Source organism: Neovison vison, chromosome 11 (assembly GCF_020171115.1).
Source record: "Neovison vison isolate M4711 chromosome 11, ASM_NN_V1, whole genome shotgun sequence".
Taxonomy (NCBI): domain Eukaryota; kingdom Metazoa; phylum Chordata; class Mammalia; order Carnivora; family Mustelidae; genus Neogale; species Neogale vison.
Window position 1 is genome coordinate 128,970,341 of NC_058101.1, and position 17,813 is coordinate 128,988,153.

The following is a 17,813-nucleotide window of genomic DNA, read 5'->3' on the forward strand; positions in this document are numbered from 1 at the left end:
GGAAAAGCTTATGTAAGAGTAAAATAGTTTCCGGCTGAAAGTAACAGACTTTTTCCTACTCTAGAGGTAGTAGTCATCTGGTGTAGTCGTGGCAGGTCCCCTGATAGTGGGGTGTTCCAGGTAAAAATAATGTCTTTCTTGGGGAAAAGGAAGAAGGAGGAAGGTGTTTGCTATGCTGCCAGGATTCTTTTGCTTAAAGGCATTAAAGATTTGGAGTACTAGAAGAATGAGACAATTAATTGCTGTAAGCTTTACTGGATTTTCAAGGGGCAGTAGTAAAAAGCAAAGAGTAACTCCAGACTGGACTTTCACAGCAGTATAATTTGAAAAATAAGTTCTGTTTCTTGAGCTTGTTCCTGCCTTCCTACATCTAATCTGCCCTAATAGAATAAGGAAAATAATAAAATTTAGTGAGCACAGCTTATGTACAGGCAATGTTCGAAATGCTTTCTATATATAGCCAATGTATATATGTTCAGTATTCACAGTATATTATATACCCTTTTATTATTTCCAAAGAAAGCAAAGCAGGATGTGTAGAGTTAAGAATGTGTTTGTATGTGTGTCAGGTTTGAATTCCACTTCTTCTGCCTACTAGCTGTGCAATTTTGGGCAAATTACTTTCCATCTCACTTTTTAGATCTAAAAACAAATAAAGTCCCTAATAGATGAGGTAGTAAGAGCAAAGTTCTGTGCTAGACAAGGCTCAGAGTAAGCAGCTGAGTTGTGTTAGCCAAGTAGTTAACCATTTGTTATATTGTCTTCTACTGGGAGTAACCTTTGATTTGATTGGTGTCCAGGGAAATTTATGAAAAATTTCAGAGCATTTCTACTGTGACTCTGACTTGGGAGTTAATTAGGTGCATTTATATGTGCTTCTGATGGTGTTACCATTGTCTACCAATAAGAGATGAGAGCACTGTAACCTCTGCTTTTCTGACTTTACAAAGAAATAAAGAACCAATGACAAGGGTCTTTCTCGATATCTGGTCATCCCTTGTCATTGGTTCTTTATTTCTTTGTAAAGTCAGAAAAAAATTGAGCTGTGTGTTTCTTTACACCAGGAAGTGATGGCCTCTCACTGAACCACCCAGAGCAAGAGGGGACCGTGATGTATTCACGGGTTTAAACCACTGCCGATTACTCTTCTTAAAGCTGTACTCGTCCAGCAACTACTTCTTAACCTCTTGGCATTTGAGCAGTCTCTTGCCATCCTCTTCTATGCTCAGAGCCCGTAAAAGAGCTGGATTGGTGTGTGTGTGTGTGTGTTTGGGTATGTGTTTGTCTATGTGTGTGTCTATGTGTGTCTATCTATGTATCTATGTGAAATAGTAGGCTATTACCACTTGGAAGACATTTTCCCATAGTTAAGTTGTTAAAAGATGTTATTGTTATGAAGAACAGTTAGTTCACTTATTCCTTAGGATAATGACTGTAGTTAATTTGGTTTTTGTAAGATAGCCAGGAATTTTGGCCACCCTTTATCATAATGTTTCTGATACTTAGTCAACTCTAAAATTATGAATGAACTTGTAGACCCTATACAATAAATCTTCATTCAAAAACACCTACTTATGGGGCGCCTGGGTGGCTCGGTGGGTTAAACCTCTGCCTTCGGCTCAGGTCATGTGTGATCTCAGAGTCTTGGGATCGAGCCCCACATCAGGCTCTCTGCTCAGTGGGGAGCCTGCTTCCCCATCTCTGTCTGCCTGTTGCTCTGCCTACTTATGATCTCTTTCTGTCAAATAAATAAATAAAATCTTAAAAAAAACCCACCTACTGATTACAGCTTATGGTATTTCAGCTATGGATTACAGCTTATGGTATCTTTGGTATTTCAGATATAATGAGTTGGTAGAATATGAGAATGAATAAGACACATCCCTGCCCTGAGCAGTTCAGTTCCTGAAGCTTTGCTGCATACTGTTCCATTGTAATGTGTGTAATAGGACTAAAAGGTCAAGGCAGGGAGCCTTAGAAAAGTACTCAATAGATGGCTGACTAGAGTGTCCAAGCTTGGTAGATTTCTTTTTCAGTTCTTTTTTTCACTTAGCACTTTCTTAGGTTTTATCCTTCCATTTGGAGAATTAAATAGTAAATATGTGTAAGTCATTCTCATTCATTTGAGCTCAGAATTTTCTTTATTCTTGTTGTCTTTCCATTTTACCTGCAGATGATTTTCTAAACATCAAAACTAGGTTATCATGATCATAATTTGTTTATTAGTTTTTTGAAAGTCTTACTATGGAATGGTGAGTGGAGAGGGTGATGGGTGTGTACAGGAGGAAGCAGCAATAAATGAGAAGGTGGGCTTTTCTTTTCTTTTTAAAGATTTTATTTATTTGACAGAGAGAGACATAGCAAGAGAGAGAACATAAGCAGCAGGAGGGGGAGAGGGAGAAAGCAGGCTTCATCCGGAGCAGGGAGCCTGGCTCTATCCCAGGACCTTGGGATTATGACCTAAGCTGAAGGCAGATGCTTACTGACTGAGCCAGCCACCCAGGCTCCTGAAGGTGGGCTTTTCTTATGGGAGTTTATCTTCATTCTTTCTTTCTTCCTTTTTTAAAAACTAATTGGCTTTATTTATTTGTTTTTAAGATTTTATTTATATATTTGAGAGAGAGAAGCGAGAGAACGAGAGAGAGCAAGTATGAGAGAAGAAAGATTAGAGGGCGAAGCAGAGCCCCTGCTGAGCAGGGAGGCCGATGTGGGTGGGACTCAATCCCAGGACTCCAGGATCATGACCTGAGCTGAAGGCAGTAGCTCAAGCAACTGAGCCACTAAGGCGCCCACTTTCTTTTACTCTTCATAAATACTCTAGGCTTTAGGTGGGTTTGTTTTTTGTTTTGTTTTGTTTTTTCATTGTGAACATTTAAGGAGTTTTCATGTTGGTGTGTTTGTGATACTAGGAATTTTACCAGTCACAGCTGGCCACTTTAAGTTCAGGAAATTCTGTTTTGGAATGTCATTGCTTTCCACAGGCTTGCAGAGGGTAATGCCTCCTCAGCTGTCAACATACACCATCAGTAATGACCCTGTGTCTTTCATTTCCCAAACTATGCAAAGTTTCAAATGAGTGGCAAGGTTTTTTCCTGCATAGAGTATAACATACACCATCAGTAATGACCCTGTGTCTTTCATTTCCCACACGTTCTCTGCATCGTGTAGAATAAGAAATGAAGGTTACATAAATTGATGATTTTGAATGCATTATTAAGGGCTGAAAATAGGCAAGAGATGGTGGTGGTGGGGTGGTGGGAACTGATAGAGCAGTGTCCCTGAGCAGGTCAGAGACAATGAGACTCTGTGATCAGGGTCTATCTAGTCTTGTTCTTAGACTAGAAAAAATGAAGGTTTTTCTCATAGGAAGCAAAGGTGAATGTGGGTAAGTGGTTTCTGTATGCCAAGCACTGTGCTAGTTTCTGGGAAGAAATGAAGGACTGAGACATGATCTGCTTTCAGGAAGGTTACAATTCAGCAGAGGAGATGGTCACAAAAGCCCTATCAGGTACTAAGTACAGTCCATCTTCATTATCCGTGGATTCCAGGTTTGTGTATTCTCCTACTAACTAAAATTTATTTAAAATCACCAAAGTTAATACTTGTGATGCTTTTATGGTCATTCAGGGACATCCACAGAGCAGTAAAATAATTGAAGTCACCTAATATGCATGTTCCCAGCAGAGGTCAAGCAGAACGGCCATCTTCTATCAGCTCTCATACTGTAAACAAGTATTGTGTTATTGTTGTTTTCAGTCTATTTAGTGTTGAGGTTGGGGTTTTTTTTGTTTGTTTGGTTGGTTTTTGTTTTGCATCTTTGTGCTTCTTGGTGATTTTGCTGTTTGAAAGGGCCACAAAGCACAGGGCTGAAGTGCTATCTAGTGTTCCTAAGGGAAGAAGGCTGTGATGTATTGTGCTTACGGAGACCATCTATGCATTAGGTAGGCTTCATTCAGTGAAGAGTTATAGTGCTGTTGACTATGATTCCAATATTAATGAAGCAACTATATCTATTAAAGTGTCTTTAAGTAGAAACCCACATAAAACAATATTAAGTATTAATCAATTGATTAATTAAAAACATGTGGCTACAAGGCTTGTAGGAACCTAACCCTTTATTTCCCCTAAGAGCAGTGGTTCATTATTCAGTAATTCAGTTGTCACAGAGACTTCATAGAATGTAAGTATTGCAAATAGTGAGAATCGATCGTATGGTGGAAGTACTATACAGCATTCATCAACTTTAGAGTGGAAAAGGTAAATGGACAACTGATTCTGAGTTTTATGGGCTGTTCTAACTGAGGGAATGGTGGCAGGGGGGGCATCAAAGTGTTGATTTGTAGGGTTGAATCGTTGAGAAGTAAGCCAGAATGGGCTTGATACAGGAAGAAACTGGAAGATTATGTAGAGTCAGAGTTGAGGCTCAGAGGGAGTAAGATAGCTGTAAGAATAGTAGGTTGTAGTCAATATTAGAAAATGGGTAGGGATATAAACCAAGGCTGTTTTTAAAGAAGGCAGAAAACAGCACATTTGTTGTTGGATCAACCATTCATGGGAAGGAATGTTGAGTTGCTAAGGAGTGATGTAGTGATCAAAGAGCCCAGAGAGCTACAAAGATAATTTCAGTGCCCAGGGGTGTAACCGTGCATGTTTCCAGAGGTCCCGAGAGCCCTGAGACATGATCTAGGAATCTTAAAAGGCCAGGTGTAAAAGCAGATATAAAGAGGCCTATGCAAAGTTTCAAATGAGTGGCAAGTTTTTTTCCTGCACAGAGTACAATACATTTCTTTAGTTTACAAGCCCCGCCCTCTTTGAACCATGGGAAGGACATGAGGAAAAATCAACAAGATTGTTTGTTGATTAGATTCAGGGAGAGGAGGAGACAGATGGGGTGAATGGTCAAGAGTTGCTGCCTTCGGCTCAGGTCATGATCTCAGGGTCCTGGGATCGAGGCCCACATCGGGCTCTCTGCTCAGCGGGGAGCCTGCTTCCTCCTCTCTCTCTGCCTGCCTCTCTGCCTGCTTGTGATCTCGCTCTGTCAAATAAATAAGTAAAATCTTTAAAAAAAAAAAAAAAAAAGAGTTGCTCCAAAGTGTTGACTATCATGAGATCCTTTTTCTTCTATAGAGGAGATTGGTTGATGTTATACTTCTAGAGCGTTCTTTGTTATCTCTTTGTGCCCCCAATTTTTCAATTTTCATTTCCCTTGTCCTGTGATTTTCATTATTACGGCATTTGAAATTGGCGAATGTGTGTACTTACTGTTTGGTAAATAGAGGTAATGATTCTTCTCAGTTCTGTTTGCGTGGGGGTTGGGAGTGAGCCTGCTTCCCCTTGACTGTCTATAAGGTTTCACTGACAACTGTGGACACTCTGACTCTGACACTAGTCTTCCAAATTTTCCCACCAGCCACCAGCTTAGGTTTGTCTTTTTTCACTTTGGTCGTTTTGATGGGGTTTGGAAATGAAGGAGAGGCAAATTATATACACATACCACCACTGTAATTCTCCTCAAGAGTTTTCTAGAGCTGTGCTCCCTCATCTCGGTAACCACATGTGGCTCATGGACACTTGAAATGTGGCTAGTCTGAATTGAGATGTTCTTTTTTTTTTTTTAAGATTTCATTTATTTATTTGACAGAGATTACAAGTAGGCAGAGAGTCAGGCAGAGAGAGAGAGAGTAGGAAACCGGGTCCCCACTGGGCAGAGAGCCCGATGTGGGGCTTGATCCCAGCACCCTGGGATCATGACCTGAGCCGAAGGCAGAGGCTTTGACCCACTGAGCCACCCAGGTGCCCCTGAATTGAGATGTTCTTGAAGTATAAAGTTCACATTGGCTTTCAAAGACTTAGTGTGAAAAAAAAAGAATGGAAAATAGCTCATTAATTTTCACATTGATTACATGTTGAGATAGGATTGTGTATATGTTGGCTAAATAAAATAAATTGTTAAAACTCGCTTCACCTGTTTCTTTTTCCTTTTAAAAATGTGGGTACCAGAGGGGTGCTTGGCTGGCTCAGTTGATAGAGCATGCGATTCTTGATCTCAGGGTTGTGAGCTTGAGCCTCACGTTGGGTGTAGCAATTACTTAAGAATAAAACCTTAGAATCTGAGAAACAGGACAGAGGATCATAGGGGAAGGAAGGGAAAAATGAAATAAGACAAAACCAGAGAGGGAGACAATCATAAGAGACTCAATCTCAGGAAACAAACTGAGGGTTGCTGGAGAGGTAGGGGGTGGGAGGGCTGGGGTGGCTGGGTGATGGACATTGGGAAGGGTATTTGCTATGATGAGTGCTGTGGATTGTGTAAGACTGATGAATCACAGACCTGTACCCCTGAAACCAATAATACATTATATGTTAATTTTAAAAATGAATAAAATACTTCTACAGATTTGAATTAAAAAAAATAAAACCTTAAAAAATGTGGGTACTAAAAATTTTTTAATTATACATGGGGATTGCAACATATATATTTTTTAAGATTTTTAATTTATTTGATTGGCAGAGAGGCAGGCAGAGAGAGAGGGGGAAGCAGGCTCCCACTGAGCAGAGAGCCTGATGCAGAGCTTGATCCCAGGACCCTAAGACCATGACAGAGGCCCAACCCACTGAGCCACCCAGGCGCCCCTTGCAATACATTTCTGGTGGACAGTGTTTCATTGCACCCTTTAAATTTCCAGGGAATAATTTGAAAATGACTGTTAGATGGTACTACTTTTAAAGGCCAAAACTTTGGGTCCACTTGTATTTGTAATGCTATTGAAGTTGTTGATGTACCTGAACATAACTCTTGCAAACAAAACAGTACTGTCATGAATACTAGAAATTCTCCCTGCTAAGAAAACTTCCCCTTAAGAAGTTTTTTCTTTTTCTTTGGAAACTCTCCTGTTATGAATAAAGTCAGTGTTCATGACAGTTCTACTGGATGGAAGATAACTAAATCTCTTTTTTTTTTTTTTTAAGATTTTATTTATTTATTTGAGAGAGAGAGACAGTGAGAGAGAGCATGAGCGAGGAGAAGGTCAGAGAGCGAAGCAGACTCCCCATGGAGCTGGGAGCCTGATGTGGGACTCGATCCTGGGACTCCAGGATCACGCCCTGAGCCAAAGGCAGTCGTCCAACCAACTGAGCCACCCAGGCGTCCCGATAACTAAATCTCTTTAAGAAATAATAGCAGGATTACCATTGGATTGTGTTTTGGACTAATTAAATACAGTCAGATTTTTAAATGCGTAACTATTTTTCCCAAAGGAACATTTGAATCTGTGTCACTTTGAGCTATAGTGTAAGAGTTTTGTTTTCCCTGAGAGAGTCACTATTTCCATAATTTAGGTGAACAGCTATTTTGTGAGGCAGCATTAGTAAACATGACAGAAAAGAGGTTCATTCTTTTTTTTAATTTTTTTAAAAAGATTTTATTTATGTGAGAGAGAGAGATCACAAGTAGGCAGAGAGACAGGCAGAGAGAGGGGGGGAAGCAGGCTCCCCACTGAGCAGAGAGCCCAATTCGAGGCTCTATCCCAAGACCCTGAGATCATGACCTGAGCTGAAGGCAGGCACCTAACCCACTGAGCCACCCAGATGCCCTGAAAAGAGATTAGTTCTAATTTAAGCATCACTTACTAGTTGCCTTCTCTCTGCTTGGTGTTAGCTGAGCTACACAAGTCAAACACAAAAAAAATGAAGATGTGGTGTGTGTGTCCTCAAGAAGTCCATCAATTGGTTTAGAAGTTCCTAACACACATTCTAACATTCTGCATGTGATGAGGTATGAGGAGAGATTTATATGTTACAGTAATGACAAAGTGTTAAAATCTGGAAATTTTTTATTATAAGAATGCAGATTCATGGCTACTTTGGATAAACACCACTTACACATGTGTTCTTTTGTGGGAATTGTACATGGCCTGTAGCTGTTCTTTTTTATACCATAACCATGGCAGTGTATAAGGGACAGGGACTGTCATTCTAAGGTGTAGCCAATGGAAAAGCTGAACCATGGTTGTTAGGAGATTCTGTACTCTAAGAAACACATAGAGAACCCTTCAGAAGCATTGTATATAGAGTCCCATTTTATCTTCCCTTTATAGATGTTGAAACATCTTCAGAAAAGGGTCACTGTGGGAACTTTTCATGGCGTAGATGGCCATTGGTTTGGGTCCTGAAAAAACTTTGAGAATTTGACTTGCAGAATTAGAGGAAAGGTATTTTAGGAGGAAACTGGTATGATTGAAAGTACACAGGGGGTGTAAAAGAAATTTATCAGTGGAAGAAAGAATGCCTTATGTTAATTTGAAAGCTAATTATTTTGTAGATGTAATTTTCTAGCTGTTGCATTAATTTGTTCTAGAGTTTATTTCTCCCAAGGGACTTGCAATAAGTCTATTTTAGAGGGCTTAATTGCCTGGAGCTTCCAGAGAATTGGCCATGTTTCGGGATAGGGGAATGGAGAGGTGACTAACTTTCTTGGATAAAATTATTATTTGCCAGATGTCACTGTGGCCAAAGTTATTTATCTTGGCTTCATGTTGTATAAATACAGTCATCTATGAGTGTAGCAACTCAAATAGGACAGTGAGTACTTTCAGACACGTGCATAAAAAATATCGCATTTGCTTAAAGCTATACAGTTTTTCAGAGGGACTTTCACATGCTCATATTTAATATTTTTAACATCCTTCTAAGATAGGTGGAATACGTATCACCATCACCCATTTATTTCCAGCTGGGGAAACTGAGGCTCAGCGAGGCTGGGTATCTTTCCTCAGAGTCATGTGTCTAGTAAATGACTGTGCCAGAACTAGATATAGCTCTCTTCTTAGTCCAGGGTCCTTTCCCCTTGCATGACACCCTCTCAGCAGAGACACATCTGACAGTGACTGCTCATCTGGTTGCTGGCATCTCCTGAGTTCCTAGTACTCAGCCTTGTCATGAGGAACTGACTCAGAGAAATGAGAGTCTGCTGATTCAGAGCTGAATATCTTTTCCCAGACTCTCATTTCCCAGCTTTCTCTTCCCTTAAATTGATTTTGATCCACTCCTAAGCAACCGTTTTTTAGTATGTGTCACTACTAGGGTGGTAGTGGTGTGGTGGAGGTGTGGTGGAGGTCGTGGTGTAGGCTGCCGTCTCTATAGGCAGGGGTCACCACGGAGCCGGAAGCACCACGGGCTCCTTTCCCGAGCTTTCCTGTCCCCAGTGGTGAGTGGAGAGACAGGCCCCAGTGCTTCGGGTACTTCTAATAAGTATCCCCAAGCCCACAGCACTGTAGTCCTGTTACACCATCATTGCATCTTGCCATGAGACTGTTAGCACACCAATACCATTTTTCTTGTATCCTCAGCATCTTGAGCAGGGCTGGCCTGGCACATCTAATTTTTGAAAGGATAAATAAATGGAGTTTTTAGTATTTAGATAGCATATACTGAAGGCAAGTTGGTAAGTTATTCTGTAAAACTAATGAGATATCTTTATAAATTGTAGGAGAGTAGTAATATGCTTTTTATCTTGTTTAATGCCATTTGCTGTTTTACTTAATTACAGCACAGATTAACGAGTAACTCATAGTAATTGTAGAATTATCCCAGTGGCTATGATCGTTACAATAATAATAGTATTGTTTGTGTAATGCCATTTAGAGTAATTTAATTGAATGATTTATTCTCTTATGAGATAGTTGTATCCTCCTGTTGAAAAATTACAAATGTTTAAAAATGTTTTTTGAAATGTTATAAATATAAGAGAGAGGGAGAGAAAGGCCTTTCTTTTTTTAAAGATTTTATTTATTATTTGACAGAGAGAGACACAGCGAGAGGGGGAACACAAGCAGGGGGAGTGGGAGAGGGAGAAGCAGGCTTCCCCGTGAGCAGGGAGCCTTATGTGGGACTTGATCCCAGGACCCTGGGATCATGACCTGAGCCGAAGGCAGACACTTAACAACTGAGCCATACAGGCGCCCTGAGAAAGGCCTTTTTACAATAAAACTATTCTGCAGGAAGACTCAGAGACCCATCTAGTGTGGGACACAGGTTAGTTTGCCTGAATGGAACAAAGCATAGAAGAAGGTACAGAACTGGGGTGCCTGCCTAGCCCATTTGGTAGAGCATACAACCCTTGATTTCTGGGTGTGAGTTTGGGCCCCATGTTGGGCATGGAGATTACTTAAAAATTAAAAGAAAATCTTTAAAAAAAATTTAAAAAGTACATGCAGAACAATGAGAAGGCTTATCACAGAGGGACTTGGTGCTCAGCCGCCTTATCACGGAGGGACTTGGTGCTCAGCCAGAGTGGCTGAACCTTTAGCTATGGCTCAGGCATGTGAGCTGCTGTGTCTCAATTCTGACAGCATTTTAGGACTTGGACTTGGAGTAATCCAGGCTGGTTTTGTTTGAAAGCATCAACAGAAAAATTTCCTTAGATTATAAATATATATCCAAACGGAAGAGGGCTGGAGATATCTGAGATTTCTCCACTAGGTATTTTTTCCTAGTATGCTTCTCATGAATTATACAATTTGGTAAGAATAGTGACAGTTTTGATGGGGAAAGTGGGAACACTGAACACTGGCAATAACAGAGCCATTTTTGGTCAAATAGGTAGAGTGAGCCAATGTGCTGAATTGGAGCTTCTGCAACAGCTCTTCAAAGTAACTTTTTTAAAAAAAATGAATTCATATTTAATAATTACAGGTTCCATGCCCCACCCCTCCTCTTGCCCAGGCCGCAGCAGAGGTATTACAAGGGATGGAGCATATGCCCCCAGCAGTGAGGACAGCAGTCTCATGAGTGATTTTCCAGAAAATAAAAAAGGATCCCAGGGGCAGGCAGTGGTGCCCCCTCAAAGACCCACTAGATTTAAAGACTTTATATATAATCTCTGTGTCCCAGGGGGTGGAGAGGGACTCCTTGCAGCATCCTGGAGGCGGGGCCCAGGGAGCCCCACGCTCTCTCGCCTCTTCAGCCATTTTATTAGCTCCGACACATTGCACTACAGGCAACCACTGCCACTGTGGCTGCCGCCACCGCCCTCTCTGCAGTCTGGCTGGCTGGCTGGGCCATCCCAGTGTCCCTGGGACTCCCAAGTTCCCGGACCCATCCGCCCTCAGTTGTGATCAGACTCCTGTTCTTTTCTTTGTAACTGGGTGCCCTGCTCACATGCTTTGCAGAGAATCAGAGACCTGTGAATGTTTTCAGAGATGATAGCCCCAGCCCAGTAGCTTGGTTTCCAGCATCTTAAGCAGGTCTGGACTGCTGATACTTCTGCTAAGGTCCAAATGCTAGTGACAACCCAGCTGGACATCAGAGTTAAATTTTAAAAGTTGTGTAATATTTTGTTGCTAACATGTTTCTAACTTTAGGAAATCTTAAAAGTAGTTGTGTGGTTGTTATTCATTTCAGTGAAACATGGGGAGGAGTTGCAAGAATCATGCATAAGGAAAAAGGATTATAGATTGAGGTCTGATATTGACCCTTAAAAAAAAAGAAGTGATGAAAGTTTGTAAGTTTTTATCTAAATTGCTGGTTATCTAGCTGATTCCACAAGGGGTGAATCATTTTACTGAGACGAAAGGACAAGCAGTGACCCTTCTCGTGGGCGGGGAGTTAACATAGCAGAGCCTTACAACCTTGAATTATTAGGCCTGGCCGCCTCTTTTTCACATTAAAGTTTAGATATGAAATTGGTACAGCTGCAGTTTATTGCAACTCTCATCCTCAGAGCCACTGTTTCATTTATTAGGTTGAGGAGCTCCCAGAGTCTCGTCTTGCTTTTCCCTATCTATGTTGTAAGCATGCTGGTACTTGGTTAGATAGCCTTTTGAATAGCACTTAAAAAAAAAAGTGCAATGTGTGTAGCTTAAAAATCCTGTCATTGTTATGTATATTGTATTGCTGCTAGGTACTAAAACTAAGTCTCCAAATAAAGGGAAACTGGGGAGTTTTGTTTTTAGTTAGATATTGTAAAAGAGCATATAGCTAGAGCTATATACATTTTGCTGGCTTATATAAATCTTAATGATAGCAATTATGTTGAAGGACAAATAGTGTGAATAGAATTGCATTCTTATAGGGTGACTGCTTTGCTTTTCCTTTCAGCTGTCTGAAATTGTTTTGACTCTTATAATTTCCTTACAATAAAGCCTGCAGAATTGTTATAGAATAAAGAAAACAGATTGTTTTGATCATTACTGGTTTGGCAGCAAGGATTTTAAAAATAAAATAGGTTTACCCATTGTTTGTAAATAATACCTACCCCAAAAAAAGGAAAGTAGAGAAAAATAAGAGGAAAAGCCTTCTTAGTCTTGCCATTCAAAGACTTTTGATATTACTTTCTTGTTCTTTTTTCTAGGTTTGCTTTTTTTAAAGGCACACTTGTTATCAAAAGTACATATATAATTTTGTATCTCATTCTTTCTATTTAACTTTGTAATAGAATATTCTGGGGTCCCCTGGGTGGCTTAGTCCGTTAAGCGTCTAGCTTTGGCTCAAGTCATGATCCCAGGGTCCTGGGATAGAGTCCCACATCAGGCTTTCTGCTCAGTGGGGAGCTGCTTCTCCCTCTGCCTATTACTCCCTCTGTCATGCTCACTCTTCCTCTTGCTCTCTTTCAAATAAGGAAATAAAGTCTTTTAAAAAAAAAAGAATTTTTCTGTGTTTCACAGATTTCTTGAAGACATGCCACTCATTCACTCATTCTGTCAGTTGCGTTTGGGTGCTGGGTAACAGATGCTTTGTTTTTCAAAGTGTGGGTATATAGGAGTGGAAAATAATCTGGGATCATAATTACGTACTGCAAGATCATCCTGAATTTTCATGTAACTTTTATCTAAATCTGAAAGCTAAATTGTCTGCCAGGGAGTTCCTCATTTTAAGTCAAAGAAGTAATACTGTTTGATTTTATTGTATATTTGAGCTAACTTTGTATGGATCAAAAAAATCACTCTGCTTAGGAGTCTGTCTCTCAGCCAAAGTATTGCACTGGACAGGGTCAAGAGAGGAGGGCAGAGTGGGCATCCTGTGGGATGGCTGGTGTGCTTGGCTCCGGGACAGGGATTGTTTACCAGAGATCAGGGCAGGGTTCATGGCAAGGTGTCTGACAAGAGACTTAGTCACCCACAGTGCACATGACAGACCTTGTCCTCAGAGAGAACTGAGTTAGTGAGAATCTAAACATTGTAAGTGGCGTGGGACTCGAGATGTAGCAGATAGAATTTGACTTAATTTGTCAGTTGGTGATATTCAACTGCCTCCTCCCTCACCTCTTCCTAAGTCAGTCCTCAGAGGGTCAGGCGCAGTTGTGCCCTCCCTTCCGCCAGGATAGTGGGAGAAGGAGCGGCGGGGCTCGCTTGTGAGCAGGAATTCCTGGACTTCCATCCTGGCTCTGTCTCTGACAAGCTGCGTACTTTGGACCAGTTCCTTATCCTTTCTGTGCTCCATTCTCTTCCTCTGTTAAAAGAAGGTATTAGTGCTACCAGCTTCCTGTGATCAGATGAAACACTGTGAGAACAATGCCTCGATGTAGAATAAGCACTTAATACACCTAACTGGTTATTATCTACCTTGTGTGACTGAGTTTGTGCATTTTGCCAGATTTCCTGGGTACTGAGCTTGTCAGTTAAGTTTAGATGGCATCAGGGCAGGTATAGTATTTTCTTTTCTTATTGCATACCAAACTGGTATTGTGAGGATGGGCTGCTGCTTAGGTTTTGGGAGCTGTTCATGATCACATATCTGAAAACAACCAAATATTGACAGACTTGGTCTTAATCCTGGATATGTTTATCTGTTTCTAAAGCCCATTCCCCAAAAGCACACTGCTTCAAGAAAGCTATCTCATCCCCTTGCCTTAGTCTATTTGTGCTAGCGTAGCATGAGTGACCTTTTTTTTTTTTTAAAGATTTTTATTTATTTATTTGACAGACAGATCACAAGTAGGCAGAGAGGCAGGCAGAGAGAGATGAGGAAGCAGGCTCCCCACTGAGCAGAGAGCCCGACTCGGGGCTCGATCCCAGGACCCTGAGATCATGACCTGAGACAAGGCAGATGCTTTAACCCACTGAGCCACTCAGGCGCCCCGCATGAGTGACTTTTAATAAAACAAACAAACAAACAAAAAAAAACTTTGGGGCACCTGGGTGGCCGAGTTGGTTAAGCGTCTGCTTTGAGCTCAGGTCATGATCTCAGGGTCCTGTGTCAATCCCCACTTCAGGCTCTCTGCTCAGATGGGAATCTGCTTCTCCCTCTTACTCTGCCCACCCCCCCAACAACTTGTGCATGCACTCTCTCTCTCAAATTAATAAATCTTAATTAAAAAAAATTTCAAATTGAGCTATAATATACAGACAGAAAAGTATACATATTCTGCTTGCTATGTATTCACAGCATCAGCACTCAAATAAGAAAGAGTATTTGCCAGCATCTCATAACCTTTTTGTGTCTCTTTCTGGGGATCCTGATTTGAAAACTATTGGTAAAAAGGCTTGTGATGAGTTGTTTGTGGATGTGGAGAAGGTTTAATGGAAGAGAGGGAATTACCCCAATAAAAGGAGGGTTGGTTGTAATAGTTGTAGTTGTAAGAGCTGTCTCACTCCCTCCCCTCAATTTATTGTTCTTTTTTTCTCATTAAGGTAATGTGAATAGGCAGTAAAGATTCTTTTTTTTTTTTTCTTAAAATAAAAAAAGAAAAGAAAAGATTTTTTAAATTTATTTTAGAGATATAGAGCGGGAGAGTGTGTCGGGCTGGGGGGGAGGACAGGAGCAGAGGGAGGACAGGCCAACTCCGCACTGAACTCAGAGCCTGATGCAGGGCTGCAGGCCTCCATCCCTGGACACTGAGATCATGACCCAAGCGGAAATCAGCAGTGCGATGCTTAACTGAGCCACGCAGGCACCCCAGAAAAAATTCTTTATAGAAAGATACATTAGATAAGAAAAATTAGATTGGACTTTTTGGGAATTATGTTAGGCCTTCACTTTTCTTTTTAAAAGATTTTGTTTATTTATTTGGCAGACAGAGATTACAAGTAGGCAGAGAGGCAGGCTTGAGTGGGGGGTGGGGGGAAAAGCAGGCTCCCTGCTGAGCAGAGAGAGCCTGATGCAGGACTTGGTCCCTAGACCCTGAGATCATGACCTGAGCCGAATGCAGAGGCTTAACCCACTGAGCCACCCAGGCACCCCAGGCCTTCATTTTTTTCCTTTTTCTCTCTTTAAACCCATCTATCTCAGTTGTGGCTTTTGAGTTAATTTTTCACTACATACAGTAATCACCGTTTTTATCACCTGAAGAGTGTGAAGTCAAGGGAATGCAGAAATGCCTTCCTGACTTTAATGAAACCTTCCTGACCTTAATTGTCCCAACGCTAAACAAGCATGGGAACGTATTTTTCCTCAATAACCAGATCTTTTGGGTTGCAGTGGGTCCCTGCATTGAAGGATTTGCAGAGGAGTCTGGGCACAACAGGAAATAGCATTCTGGTTGATTAAAGATTGGCCAATGGCAAAAAAAAAAAAAAAAGGATTGGATGATACTTATACCAGAATGATACTTACACCATCTTTGGACTCCTAAACTTAGCACTCTTCTCTCAGACTACTTAGTAGTGACTATGAGATTTGAAGGAATACATATAAAGTTTAAAAAGTTGAACCAGGGGCACCTGCTGGCTCTGTCAAGAGAGCACATGACTCTTCACCTCCGGGTTGTGAGTCCGAGTCCCAAAAAAGTTGAACCAGTAGTCTTCCTTCCTTACATCTGTCATGTGACCTCACATACTTCCCTAATCCTCCCCTCTAACATCTGATGTGTATTGTGAAAGTATCTGTGGTGACAGCAGCAGTTCCAGTCAGTGTACTGAACTGCAGGTGGAGTGTGGGAGTCTGGGCAGGGACTGCAGATACTTTCCTAAATGTGGAAACATGGCTGAACTGTGTGAAGGAAATAGAGAACTCTAGCATGAGTAGCACTGCAAATAGGGATGATGATAAATTTTGTATGTTAGTTAGTACTTAAGACCAGGATATCCAGCATGATAATGAGTCAGAGTATGGATACCTACATGAGTATGATTCCATTTCAGGAAGCAGAAGATCGAGAAGAAAGGAAGATCAGATTGAGGTACAAACAGAATTTGAGGCACCAAAAATCTGAAGATACCTTTCTCTTAGCTACTATATAAACTCTTCTGATTATTGTTGAAACCCAGCTTCCATGCTTTGGAGCCAAATATAACATGAAGACAGAGTTTGGGACAAAGAGGAACAATAGCTTTATTGCTTTGCGGGGCTAAGGAGGCTGCTGCAGAGTGTGGCCTTCCAAAAGTGCAAGCCTGCCCCAAGGAAGGGGCTGAGGGGTTTTGTAGGGAAATACAGGCTCTAGCTGGTTTTGGCAGGAACTGTGTGTGCTTTGTCATGTCCTTAGGGTAGGACTGGGTTCCTGAGACAAAAGGCTAAGAAGGGAGAAGGGGAGGTTTGCAGAAGGGAAGGAAAAGATTACTGCAAAACCAAGCTTTGCTGAAACATTAGTGCAGCCATTTTGATTTTTGTTCAACTTTATGCTTTTAAGCAGTTTCATAATGCCTCAGAAAAATGGTTGTGATGATACAATCAGTAGTTGTTTTTTCATTTACTGAAGAAGTTTTAAAACTCCCATTTTTAGACATAAGGAAATTTGGAGTCATATAGAGGCATCTCTCTTAAGTACAGTGGTTGTGGTTTTGATATACATCTCTATTACATTTTATCATACTTTGAGCTGTGAAATTAAGGATTATCAAGGGGAGGGACAGAGGAGATGACTTTTTCACTTTTAAAAAGTTTTAAATTTCTTTCTGTTACCATATGGCATGAGTCCCATTGATTGGAGTGAACACAAAATGTTAAAGGTTCTGAAGGAACTTCTGCCGTAATAAATGAGAGGAAGAGAGTGTGTGTGTTTAAGCACAAGCACCCTCTTGGGCAGAAAATAAGCATCAGATTGTTAAAGGAGTTCACTGCTTGGTGTAGGTAGGTTCCTATATAGGTTTAATACCACTAAATAGATACATTAAAACTATCAAAAAGTTATCTGTTGAGCATGTACCAAATGTAAGACCTGTATGAGGTGCAAAGATGAATGTTAAAATCCAGTTTTACACTGAGAGAATTTATGATCTAGTTAGGATTATATGATATGCACACTACTCTGTTGCAAAGCAGTTATGTGTTAAGTGTTAAAAGTGTGGTTTAAAACAAATTATAGAGGGGGATGCCTGTGTGGCTCAGTTGGTTAAACATGCGACTCTTGATTTTGGCTCAGGTCATGGTCTCAGGGTCCTGGGACTGAACCCCTTATTGGGCTCCTTGCTCAGTGGGGAGTCTGCTTGAGGGTTCTCCCTCTGACCACCCCCCCACACACATGCTCTTTTTCTAAAATAGATACATCTTTTTAAAAAAAATCATAGAGGAGTTCAAGGGAGAAAAAGATCTTCCAGCCTAAGAAGTCCTTAGGGGGAAGATGAAATTTTTACCAAGGAAGTATTTCTCAAATGTGTGGTTCCCAGACAAGCAGCAACAGCATCCTTAGAACTTGTTAGAAATGCACCTTGTCAGACTCCACCTCAGAACTGCTGAGTCAGAAGCCCTGGGGGGTAGGTCCAGCAGTCTGTGTTTATAAGCATGCTGTATGTGAGCACCACTCAGCCAAGGAAGCAGTGGACAAAAGGTATGCTGGCTGAATTAAGGGAGAAACGGTGACTGTGTGTAGTGTTTAGTTAAGGATGGCTGGCTGAACACGGATGGAACTAGAGAGTATTACGCTGAGCAGAATAAGTCAATCA

General features: G+C 41.0%; 1 protein-coding gene across 5 annotated transcripts in view; it reads left to right on the top strand.

Annotated features, from left to right (window-relative positions):
* FNIP2 (folliculin interacting protein 2) overlaps positions 1 to 17,813 on the top strand; it is a 136,069-nt gene that overhangs the window by 20,963 nt on the left and 97,293 nt on the right. Inside the window, exon 1 of one of the 5 annotated variants that reach the window (XM_044224748.1) lies at positions 17,525 to 17,698. The exons of 3 other annotated variants lie outside the window; for them this stretch is intronic. The gene's annotated coding sequence lies outside the window, so the exon portion shown is untranslated. Of the gene's footprint in view, positions 1 to 17,524; positions 17,699 to 17,813 lie in introns of those variants that run through there. One more of the 5 variants, XM_044224750.1, reaches the window with a different exon arrangement.